Below are 13564 nucleotides of genomic sequence, written 5' to 3' on the forward strand. Positions count from 1 at the left end.
CATCTGACAATATGGAAGTTTCTAAAAACTTTGAAGGATGAGCAACATTTCAATGAGGGGAAAATAGAGCAATATATAGCTGGCACCCAACCTCCTGGTAAGAAACGTTATCGAGATACTGCAAAAAGACTTCAGCTCATCGTTAATGATTATGAAAATCATGAAACTCTTGATTACTTAAGAGTTGTCCATCATTTTTTATTTTGAAAACTTTGTGGCTATGCATTCACCTTTTTTGTTTCATTTTTTTCCCCATACTGCTCAATTTTGAATACTATGAAATAAAAAGTGTTCCTTTTCACGATCATCAAAACAGTCCTTTTCAGAACTACAAATATTGATAGAGAGATGCCTGACTGTACTGATTCCAGTTCCTCTTGAAGATAAATTTTTAAGTTGTTTCAATAACAACAGAATAATAATTGCTCCTATCCTTTGCAGATAACAAACAGTTCAAATAATTTTAATTTTCACTAATAGATTTCATGTTATCGTTTCATGTATAACATTATTTATGGTGTTCTTTTATCCCCTAAAAATAAGTCTCGATTATTACAACTGCTGATTGTTGTCAGAAATCTGACAACAATCAGCAGCTAGTTGGATATAACTATTCTCCCTAAATATTCTTAAATATGGTGCTCTTTCTCCATCCTATCCCAATTCTGTAACAATTAATATTCCATCCACAGAGCCTGTAGTAAGAAAGAATAGGAACTTTATACGTAAATTTTTTTCCACATATATCCGCAATGAATTTTCATGCGATTAATTTTCCCCACGAGTAAATTTCCAGCAATGAATAGTCTCTGCGATGAATTTTCCTCACGATGAATAGTCTCCGGGATGAATTTCACTCAGATGAATTTTCCTCCGCGTCTTCACGATGAATTTTCTCTGTGACCAATTTTCATGCAATGAACTGTCCGGACACAGTCCCTGCATAGGCTAGATAGCTACAATTTAATCATCATCAAATTCCTTTTTTGTACCTTCAGGGGGTGTATGGGCCACAATTTAATTTCAGACTTAATTTAGTACAGCTTATTATTAAACTCTCTATTCCAAAATGACTGCTGCTGCTGCTGGAATAAAAATTTGTGCCCAATAAACTGCCGGTAATCAGTTACAGGTAGATGATGGATGCTTGAGAAACCAATCTGGACAAGCTGAAATAGGTGCAGCCTGATTTCTCTTTATCCTAATCTGACTTGGAATCCAACATAAATGTACATGTAAGTTTCATACATGAGGTATTGTATTCAAATGAGTTCTGCATGCTTCTGTAGTTCTAGACTTTTCATTACCTGAAGAGAACTCCATGAGTCTGAACATATTAGGGCAACTTTGGTAGAGATAGCAAGCTGATGTACGAGGGTGGTCTGAAACGTTCTCGGCCTGACAATGAAAAAACGCATTTATAATTTCAAAATTATTTTTATTTTTCAACATAATCTCCCTTAAGACTAATGCATTCATTCCAGCAATGCTCCAGCATCATTATCCCATCCCTGTAGTGGTTCTCAGTAAGATCTGCAAAATACCCCTCTACAGCTGCAATCACCTCTTGATGCAAAGAAAAACGCTGACCAGCAAGGAAGAGTTTTAGTTTTGGGAAGAGATTGAAGTCAGATGGGGCCAAATCTGGGGAATAGGGCGGATGTTCCAACAATTCATAGTGCAGATTCCTTAATTTTCCCATTGCCAAAACACCTTTGTAAGCAGGCGCATTGTCCTGATGAAAGATGATTTTTTTCTTCTGCAAACCAGGTCTTTTCTCGCGAATTTTTTTGTCGTCTGGTTAAAAGATTAGAATAATATTCCCCAGTATTGTTTTACCCTTTGCAAGATAATTAATAAACAAAATGCCTTCAGCATCCTAAAACACCGATGCCATGACCTTTCCTGCTGATGGAACAGACTTTGTCTTCTTTGACGCTGAACAACCGGCTTCTATCCACTGTTTTGACTGCTGTTTGGATTCTGGTGTGTAATGGTGAATCCAAGTCTCATTCATAGTAATAAATCAATGCACAAAATCAGTTTTATTTTTGTTAAAATACTCCAGGCACTGTTCAGAGAGTTTCATACGAGTGCGTTTTTGAACTGCAGTGAGCAAGTGTGGCACCTATCTTGAGCAAAGCGTTTTCATTTGTAATTCTTCATGCAAAATACATCCTACATGTTCTTTTGAAATGCCTATAGTCTCAGCAATTTCACACATTTTGACTCGCCAGTCATCCAATACCATATCGTGCACTTGATCAATGATTTCTGGTGTTGTTACACTTTTTGGACGTCCTTCACGTGGATCATCTTCAACGCTGGTACCGCGACATTTAAACTTGACAGCCCATTTCTTAATTGTCGAAATGAAGGAGACGAGTGCCCATGAACCTTTATGAACTTCGAATGAATTTCTTTGGCGTTAAACCTTCTTTTACAAAGAATTTTATAACCATATAATACTCAATGTTATCCATTTCAAGGGATACAGACAATACTTTTGCTTCAGACAGCTGTATAAAACAAACTACTTGATAGAGTGACTTGCAATTTCACATGGATGCTTATGATAGATGTATCAATTTAGAAAAAAAAAAAATCTTGACGATAGTGTTGCCATCTATGGACGAGGCCGAGAACTTTTCAGACCACCCTCATACTTTAGCTCTATTGCATACAGCTCAGCTGTAAGTTGTGAGACTAGCAGAGATTTGTGCAGATATAGATGTCTGAAAAGACAGCAGATCCCAATAGGTCCTCTGATATTGATCTGTCTGTGAAGATAGCAATAAAATCACAGTATTCTCTTCTGTGTACATGAAAGAGATGTTGTTAGACAATGGAAGATGAGGAATATTTTAGTAGCTAACATAACGAATAGCTGCATGGTGGTATGCATGAATGCCACAGTGCTAGTGTATTTAGTGGCAACTATGTTATGTTGTCTACCTTAAGATCTAAAGATTGTAAGAGAGCTTTTATTTGCAACAATCCCGATAGTTTTATGGCAGTATGTCAATTAATGTAATGATTCTCACATTGTAAACAAAAAATATTTGTTCATGTGGACTGGTCTGGCAGGGATTCTATTTTTGTAGCATGTAACAGAAACAACTATTGACAAAGCAAAAAAGATTTTTTTTTGTTTTGATGTATTCACTAGGGATCAGTGAAATTTGAAATGCTCCAGTTGCAATTCTTATGGCTTGATGATGAACAGTATCTAGCCATTGCATTTTAGGGTACTCTTTCTCTCTCTCTCTCTCTGGCAGAAACATAGATTAGGACCCACAATCAAGTTTTGATCATATCAATGGCCTGTCATATCAAAGAACACCTGTCAGTACCTCAAGATGAAGAAGATAAGGTGAAAAGGATATTCATTGCTTTACAGCACTTACCTCGCAAATGTCTTACATGTGGGAGGAAGGAAAGTTTATTGTCAAATATGAGTCCCAAGAGTTTGGCTTTTGATGCAATTGAAATTAATGTTTGTCCTAGTCAGAGTTTTGGGTTAGGATGAAGGCCACATCTGCAGCAAAACTGTACTGTATTCTACTGTGAAAATCTGAACCAGTTTGCAAGAATTCATTTGGAGATATAGTCAATGGCTTGCTGCAGCTGTCTTTCTATGACCTTCACATTACATGAAATACAGAAAATGGTGGTCATTCACATAGAAGGCATTACTTACTGCTGTTAGTTATTCAGTTATTGGGTTGACTTTGATTGCAAAAATAGTGTGACACTTAAAACTAAACCTAGCAAAAAAATCAAAGTATTCTCTTCTGTGTACATGAAAGAGATGTTGGTAGATTGTGGGATGCCCACCTCTTGGGTATGTGGTCAGGAGAGAGCAGTTCTCACTCAGCCTTTGAAGATTCATTTGGATAGTAAATTAAAAAAAAGAAGATTACCTCTGAGACCAAAATGTTGTAGGTCTCTCAATATTCCAAACCTCCACACAGTGACATATGCTTTTTAACATATAAAAGAAAATCCAAGAGGTGCTTAAGGGTCAAAGCTGTATAACTGAGAGGAGACCTCCACATAGCCTTTAAAGGAATGCGGAGAACCGACCAGGGCTTCTGACCTAATGTTCAATCCTCACCTTCTCGTGGAGCACCCTGTTGGGTATCTACTTTGATACTGAACGAACGAGGATGGGCTGGCAATTTGGGATTTAGCCGACCAAATTGTATTCTTATTGGTTAAAACAAAATAAAAAATGATGGTACAACATGACAAAATTTCATGCCGGCTGATTAATAAACAAGGCCCCCATTGTTTTCGCCAGGGAACCAGGGCGAACAGCGAAAAGTCAGCTACTGGAACAAATCTGAAAACAAACCCCAACTCAACATCACCAGAGTTAAAGATCGGTACTATCAACATAAGAAGCCTGAATGGCAAAGAAATAGAGCTAGCGGAGGAATTAGGTAGGTACCAGATCGACATAACAGGGGTGACTGAAACAAAAAAAGACAAAAACTGGTGAGATCTTTCTGTGCAATAAATACAAAATGTTATATTCGGGAAATGACAATCAAGGAAAAGAAGGAGTAGCCATAGTATTCAACACAAAATACGAGGCTAATCTTCTTCAATGGCAGTCAGTCTCAAGTAGAGTAATGTGGGCAAATATGAGAATGGGGAACTGGACAATGAGACTTATTTGTGCCTATGGTCCCACAGAAGGTTCTAGTAAGGTAGAAGTGGAGGAATGATTTGAGGCTTTAGAAAAAGCAACTGACACAATGAAAAAGGAAAAGTTGGTCCTTGTTGGGGATCTAAATAGCAGAGTAGGAAATGATTGTGAGACATACAAAAATATTTTGGGAAAATTTGGAGAAAAGAGCAAAGCTAATAATAATGGCAAATATCTGTTGGATTTCTGCTCAGGACATGGACTGGTTATTACTAACACCATGTTCCAACATAAAAATGTGCACAAATTCACATGGAGAGAAGAGGCTAGGAATAAGAAAAGTCTCATTGACTATGTTATTGTTGATAGTGATGTTTTCTCCCTGGTGCAGGACACCAGAGTGTACAGAGGATTTGAAATTGGAAGTGATCACTATTTAGTCTTGAGCAGGATAAAATTGAATTTCATATTGAAAAGAATAACATGTAAGAAAGTTTTAAAGCGAATAAAAGTTGAGCAGCTCTCGGATGTGAACTGTAGACTAAAATACAGAAAGATTATTGAAAAGAAAATGAAAGAGTTTGAGAACAGGAATCAAGCCTTGGAGATTCAGTGGCAAACTCTGAAGAAAACATTGATTGATTCTGCCAGAGAGGCATGTGGTGAGGTTGTGTGCAAGGATAAAAAAATCAGAACTCCCTGGTGGACACAGGAAGTTAAAGACGCAGTGAAGGAAAAGAAGAAAGCATATCAAAAGTTCCTGGCAAATAAGTCAGCTTTTACTCTTACAGAATACAGAGACAAATGTAAGAAAGCTAAACAGTGTGTAAAACTAGCTAAACAAAAGTCATGGGAGGACTCTGGCAAGAATATAGAAAATAAATATCAAGAAGGTGGCATATTCTGGAGGTTGTTGAAGAAGCTTAGGAATGGAGGAAAGAGTGCTGTAAAAGGAGTTAGAGATGATAAAGGTGACATGAAAACAGGAGAAAAAGATATCCTTGAAGTATGGAGTAATTACTTTGAAAAACTGCTAAATGAAACAAGCAGTGATGACAGCGCAGTGATGACAGCACAGTGATAAAAAAAACACTGACCAGGCATGCAGTCAGGAATACGTATCCATATTTGAAGTAGAAAAAGGGATCATAGGCTTGAAATGTGGAAAGGCAGCAGGTGTAGATGATATTCGACCAGAAATGCTGAAGTATGGTGGTATAAAAGTCTTACAGTGGCTGCACTGCATAGTTCAGAAAGCCTGGACAGAGGGACGAATTCCCGATGATTGGAGTAGAGCTCTCATAGTACCCATATATAAAAAGGGAAATAAAACTGAATGTGAGAATTACAGAGGTATTTCCCTACTGAGTATTCCTGGCAAGATCTATGCAAGTATACTTGAGAAACGGTTGAGAAGAATTGTGGAAGAAAAGCTTGGTGAAGAACAAGCTGGATTCATGCCAAATAGAGGCTGTCAGATCAGATCTTCACTTTACGACAAATAGTCGAGAAAGCATGGGAATATAACAAAGATCTGTATTTAAGTTTTGTCGATTTGGAAAAGGCATATGACAAGGTGCCAAGAGAGAAGCTATTCAATACGCTGCAGTTATATGGTGTCAATGGGGCATTATATCAAGCAATACTTAGTCTTTATTTGAGTTGTAAGTCAGCAGTTAGAATTGAAAGAAGTACAGGAAGATGGTTTAATGCTAAATCTGGTGTGAGACAAGGATGTACATTATCCCCTCTGTTATTCATTATCTATATGGATAACATTATGAAGGAATGTGGTGTTAAACCTGATATCAAAATTGGAGATGTTAATGTCAGCTCTTTGCTTTATGCGGATGATGTTATACTTCTAAATAAATCCGCTACAAGTCTGCAAGATTCTCTGACTAAATTGAATAGCTGTTGTAATAGATATGGTATGAAGGTCAGCAATAAAAAGACAAAGACAATGAAAATAGGCAGAATCATTGAAAATGTCAACTGTGTTGTGAATGGAGAACCTGTGGAACAAGTAAAACATTTCAGCTACTTAGACACGATTTTTACTGAAGATGGTAAATTAAATATAGAAATAGACAACAGAATCAGCAAAGCTGGTATGGTGGGAAGTCAATTGAATAAATTCATATGGAATAAGAAAGAAATTAGTCGGAACACTAAATTAGCTGTATACAAGACAGTGTTCAAACCAGTTTTAACTTATGGATCACGTTCTCTAGTCTTGACTGAAGACTAGAGACCGCAGATATGAGAGTCCTGAGAAAGATTAGAGGTGTGAACAGATGGCATCAATGGCAATATCATATTAAAAATGAGGATATTAGGAAAGAACTTGACATTGTCAGCATCCAGGAATGCGTTAGCAGAGCTAATCTCAGGTGGTATGGTCACTGAAATAGAATGGGAGAGGAAAGATTAGCAAAACAAGTGTTCTCTGCCAGGTTGGCAGGAAAACGACCCAGAGGAAGACCAAGATATAGGTGGATTGATACGGTACAAAGTGCCTGAGACGATAGAAATATAAGATCTGATAATGTTGGAGTCTTGACAAGTAACAGACTGATTTGGAGGAAAATTGTAGATAGGAAGTTAGTAATGATGTAATTTTTTCATGTAGTACTGTCATATCCTGTACACCCCTTGAGGGTACATGGCAGGAATTTGATGATGATGAGGAAGAAAATCCAAACAAGTGCTCAGGTTTTAGGAAGGCATTGCTAATGAATGCTTCTAGATTGACTAGATAATCAGTACTAGAATGTGTTCGGGGGGGGGGGGGGGGGGAATTATTTCTCTCCAAAAACCATAAAAGATGAGAGTTAACTATATTTTCCATAATCTTGCACAAGTAGCTGGTGAGAGCAATTAGACAGCAGCTATTTGGGGATTTTGGATCCTTCCCTGGTTTAGATAAGGCAATAAAATTGCCCTTTGCTATCCAAAAATATACTCTCACAGAAAATTATATTTTAAAGGTGCAGCCATTCATCTAGATGACAAACAGATGTTTTACCATCTCATAATGCATATTATCTGGTCCAAGTGCAGTTGAACAGGACTTAAACAAATCAGCTTTCATTTCTTCTTTAGTGAAATGCCTGTTACATTCCTCAGTGCCATTTGAGGAAAAAAGAATTTTTTCTTCAAATGGCACTGAAGAAAAGGATGATAAGAAGTTGCTGATGTTTTAACAAAAATCTCAAGTGCATGGGCAGCTGTGCAACCATTATGTTCTAGGTTTAAGAGCTGGTGGGTAATGGATTTTTTTTCCATATTTCTTTGCTGTTAGTGTACTTGTTATAGAAGACATATATTGGATTCAGGATTTCTTTGGGTTCTGACATGAATGTATCTTGCTCAGGCTGTGGGGGGTATCTCAGGAAAATACCCCAAGCTTTCTTCTTAGCTTCTATGGCTGATGTGCAGACATCATTCCAACATAGCTTAAGCAAACACAGAAACATGTTTTAGGAATTGCAGTTGTGGTGGGTTGCATAATATACACTAGTGGCCGAAATTGTGGAAACCTTTTTAAAAAAATGTATTTCTGAGGTTTGAAGGCTCATAACCACTTTTTTTTTGAGTAATATCATAAAATTATATATATCAATGGAAAGATAATTTAATCAAGAATATAATGCAATAACTTTTATGAAGGATTTTTTTATTAGAACAGCAGTTATAAAGAAGAAAAGTGAAACACAGAAAAAATGAGATATACAAAAATTCTCGCAACGTGAGTTAATCGTGAGTTAATACTTAGTTGGGTAACCTTTAGCGTTAATTATGGCCTTACAACGTTTTCCCATGGAGTGAACCAAGTTTTTTAGTTCTGTAGCTGTTATAATGTGAAACCAAGATTGAATTATTGCTTCAATTAATTGGGTTTTGTTGGTGGGTTGCTTCTGACTAACAAGTTTCTTTAGTAGGCTTCAAAGATTTTCGATTAGGTTAAGGTCTGAGCTATTCTCAGGCCATTCCAGCAGTGGAATATGATTATCTTGACACCAATGTATATCATTGAATATTATAATGAATTTACAGTATTTCAAATATAAAGTAATAAATAGGTCTACTTTCAACAAATACCTAATCTAACTAGGAAAGAGTACCCACTTTTTAATCTTCTTCGTCAAAACCCAAAAATTCATCTCCAGAGCTAAATGAAGACACACTTGAAACCGCTTCTAAATCAGAATCCGAGTCCTCATACAACAAATTGTCCTCTGTACCATCCAGTGTATTACTAATGCCACCCTTCTTAAATGATTTAACCACTGTCTCAGTTTTCACAGCATCCCATGAAGCTTTGACCCACTCACAAACTTATTTTAACATATTAACATATTTTTATTTTAATCTGCATGCATAGCTGGTTTCTCTTCATGAATCTTGAACACCATGATGTTGATCCAGTAAAGTTGGCAATCCCTCAGTGGCTATCACTTTCGCTAGATGAATAATCATTTTTAGACACTGAAAGTTTGTGAGTGGGTCCCTTTTCTGTGGTCTAAAATCCAAGTATTCAGTTCTGCCTCAAGTTCTGGCCAGTTGCAGTTCCACTTCGTAGGTTATGTTTACTACGAGTTGCTTTTTTTTAGATCCTCTTCCTGATTCCACAAAGTTCTTATCATTTTCTCAGTTGATGGTGGACCGAAATGCCTCTCTGCAGTCCTGTTTCCATGTTCTTTAGTATATGCAATCACATGTAGCTTGTATGCAATATTGTAGCAATGTCGAAGTTTTTCAGCCATAATTTGCCAAGAAATTTTGAGAAAATTTAACAGCAGAAGTTTATCATCATTCACAACAATCACAACAACAATTGGAAAGTTTAAACGAACAGGAACACAGCTGTGATTGTCGATGACAGTGCATGCGCATCCACTGATCTCTATGCATCTGGAATGCTCTCACACACCACAAGGAAGCAAGAAAGAAATCGCATAACTCAGAACAGAGAAAATTTCCAGCAATGAAAAGTAATAAAAAACTGAGTATCGGCGTATAAGATGCACCCTGTTTTTCAGACCTGTTTTCAAAGAAAAAAGTGCATCTTATATGCCGGCAAATATGGTACTTTTATATGCAATACAATTTATTATTATTAAGAGACCTCCAGGGAGTCAGGGACTCATTGAGGGAGGCCACATACTATACGCACCAGCTATCATACTTATTTTGAATTCATTCACACTGCTTACTCCCACAACATCCAATGGCAATCCATTCCAATCACACACCGCTCTATGAGAGAAAAATCTAGCCCCTACCCCATTCTTAGAGGCACTCATTCTTGGCTTCCAAGGATGCCCTCTTGTCCTTTCCCCACCCTCCATAAATTGAAAAATTCCATCAGTTGAAATCCTGTATGACTCTTTCAGAAGTTTGTAAGTTTTAATCATATCACCACTCTTTCTCCTGTTTGCTAGTGTCTGCAGTCTACAAATTTGTAAGTACACGTGGATAGGCTTATGTGTTTGTCAGACATGTTATGATAGGTTTCACGGTATAAAAGAACACAGATGGTTAAGAAAATAACTATTTATTAACTTAAAAGCTAATATTTCGCTGGTCTTATATCCAGCATCTTCAGAGCACATAACACAAAGTTTGTTACAAAGGCAAGACAACCATAATCTGGTGTAACAGTGGGGACAGTATAAGTGATTGCAGCATGCAACACAAGATTAAAGTCCTAATATGGTGCCATCTAGGTTAAAAAAAAAAAAAAAAAAAATTCAAAGTTTTGAAATAGTAGTCCAAATGATAAAAAATAAAAGTAATAAATATTAATTTGGTCTTAGGATGACTGTCTCCCAAATCTTTGGTTGATTTATACAGCCATACTTGTTAAGGTTTGGGGTATGTTTCAAGGCTTCTGTTGATTCCAGGAACAACCTCTCTGACTTGTAGAAGCTTCTGTGCATTACTTTTGTTTCTTTCCAATTGATCCTGTGTGCAGGGGTATCCAGAGCATGGTCTGCCAGACCCGACTTACCATAGCGAAAGTGTCGGATATATTTTTTGTGTTCACTGAGGCGGATGTCCACGTTTCTTCCTGTCTGTCCGTAGTAGGCTTGATGGCAAGAACAGGGCACTTCATAGACACCAGGATGTGATAAAGGAGTGCATTTGTCCTTGGGTGAACGGATGAGAGTTGCTAATTTTTTATAAGGTTTAAATACTGTGCGTAATTGGTGTTTGTCAAGCACCCTAGATATCTTTTCAGATGTGCCTTTAATGTATGGGATGGTGATTGTTTTGTTGTAGTCTTCTGTGGTAGATAGAGGAGATTTATTGGTAGCATTTAGTATGTTATCTATTTTACGGGGATTATAACCATTGTTTAAGAAGGTTTGACGTAGGTGAGAAAGTTCAGCAGTCAGAGCACTGTCATTGGAACAGATTGCTCTAGCTCTATGGGTTAGTGTTTTTAAGATACCATATTGTTGAGAAGGGTGATGGTGTGATTGTTTGTGTAGGAATCTCCCTGTATGTGTGGGTTTTCTGTAAACCGAAAATGATAAGGAACCTTCTGGAAGATGTGTGATCAGTGTGTCCAAGAAAGGCAGGCAGTCATTGGCTTCTAGTTCCATTGTAAAGTGGATTTTAGGATGCTGGCTATTTAGGTGCACTAAAAATGTATTCAATGTGTCTGGGCCATGTGGCCAAATGGCAAACACATCGTCAACATAACGTAGCCAGAGGCTAGGTTTGAGAGTGGCTGTGTTGATAGCTAATTTTTCCAGATGTTCTATGTAGAAGTTGGCTAAGGGAGGAGAAAGAGGTGAACCCATAGCTGTCCCATCTAACTGTTTGTATATTTTCCCTTTCCATGTAAAATAGCCTGCCTGTACTGTGAATTTAAATAGCTGGGATATATCTGGGGGAAATTGTGAATTTAGTAAGTTAAGTGTTTCAATCAGTGGTACATTAGTGAATAATGAGGTGATATCAAAACTCACCATTAGGTCTGAACTATTTAAGGTGTGGTTTTCTAAAATACTTTTTAGGTGGGTAGAATTTTTAACAAAAGAGGGAGAATTGTTTGTGTGAGTGGTTAGTAATTTTGCTAAATGTTTGGCTAGTTTATATGTAGGACTGTTTATACTATCTACAATAGGACGTAAACGTGTACCTTGTTTGTGTATTTTTGGAGCACCATATATTCTGGGTGCTTTAACGTGTATGGGTTTAAGTTTTTTGACAATTTCTTTAGGCCAGGAAGTGATTTTGTTCAGTAACTTGCAGACCTTATTCTTTTGTGAGTTGGTGGGATCTCGATCTATGATTTGATATGTAGACCGGTCTTGGAGCAGTGCATGCATTTTGCTTTCATATTCTGTTGTATCCATAACTACAGTGGCGTTTCCTTTGTCTGATTTGGTTATTGTAATGTGGTTATTATTGCGTAGTTCTTTTAGAGCTATTATTTCTTTATGCGGGATATTATTTTTGGGAGGCTTAGAATGGATAAGGATATTGGCCACGTCTAACCTAATATTATTGGCTATGGCTGGAGGCAAGTCGTGAATCCCACGTTCAACGGAAGCCATTATTTTGGTTTTAGGCACATCTTTTGGAGTAACGGCAAAATTGTGTCCAAGACTTAATGCACTGGTGGCCTCTTTGGATAAGGTTGTCGATGATAGGTTCACAACGACGCCATCTTGATGAAAATGCGGCCGCTGTGTAACACTGCATTGCTGGAGGATTTCAAATTTTTTCTGGTGTCGGTTTTTAACTTTAGCAAATTCTTTATTGGCTGTAGAGTCGGAGATTCTATCCAAAATCTCCCATAGCTGCGGGTTCAAAATGTCAGATAATGTATCACGAAGTACACTGATCGAGGAATTTATTTTTGAAAGTTCTCGGCGAGTAGCGTATTCTTGTTCCCGTAATAGTGCTAAACTCGCTCTTTTATAAATACGTTGGGCTTTGGCTGAGTGAAACTTGTCCCTAATTTTTATACAGTTTGGTATCAATTTGGTATCTAGGCACCTTTTTAAGAAGGGTAACCTGTTCAGTTGCGGCGACAATTTTACTTTCCACTTACTGTATTGTCGTGCCTTACGTACGATGTTATCTCCGTGAAGAATATTTATACGCGTGGATAGGCTTATGTGCTCGTCAGACATGTTATTATAGGTTTCACGGTATAAATTATCCTATATCACAGTATAGAATACATTTTTAGTGCACCTAAATAGCCAGCATCCTAAAATCCACTTTACAATGGAACTAGAAGCCAATGACTGCCTACCTTTCTTGGACACACTGATCACACGTCTTCCAGAAGGTTCCTTATCATTTTCGGTTTACAGAAAACCCACACATACAGGGAGATACTTACACAAACAATCACACCATCACCCTTCTCAACAATATGGTATCTTAAAAACACTAACCCATAGAGCTAGAGCAATCTGTTCCAATGACAGTGCTCTGACTGCTGAACTTTCTCACCTACGTCAAACCTTCTTAAACAATGGTTATAATCCCCGTAAAATAGATAACATACTAAATGCTACCCATAAATCTCCTCTATCTACCACAGAAGACTACAACAAAACAATCACCATCCCATACATTAAAGGCACATCTGAAAAGATATCTAGGGTGCTTGACAAACACCAATTATGCACAGTATTTAAACCTTATAAAAAATTAGCAACTCTCATCCGTTCACCCAAGGACAAATGCACTCCTTTATCACATCCTGGTCTGGTGTCTATGAAGTGCCCTGTTCTTGCCATCAAGCCTACTACGGACAGACAGGAAGAAATGTGGACATCCGCCTCAGTGAACACAAAAAATATATCCGACACTTTTGCTATGGTAAGTCGGGTCTGGCAGACCATGCTCTGGATACCCCTGCACACAGGATCAATT

At 37.5% G+C, this 13564-nt stretch overlaps 1 protein-coding gene across 9 annotated transcripts in view; it reads right to left on the reverse strand.

Moving 5' to 3' along the window:
• Ufd4 (ubiquitin fusion-degradation 4-like) overlaps positions 1–13564 on the reverse strand; it is an 831523-nt gene that overhangs the window by 677907 nt on the left and 140052 nt on the right. The window lies entirely within an intron of this gene.

This window comes from Typopeltis vanoorti, chromosome 10 (assembly GCF_054136105.1).
Source record: "Typopeltis vanoorti isolate ZY-2024b chromosome 10, IOZ_Tvanoo_1.0, whole genome shotgun sequence".
In the NCBI taxonomy this organism is placed as follows: domain Eukaryota; kingdom Metazoa; phylum Arthropoda; class Arachnida; order Uropygi; family Thelyphonidae; genus Typopeltis; species Typopeltis vanoorti.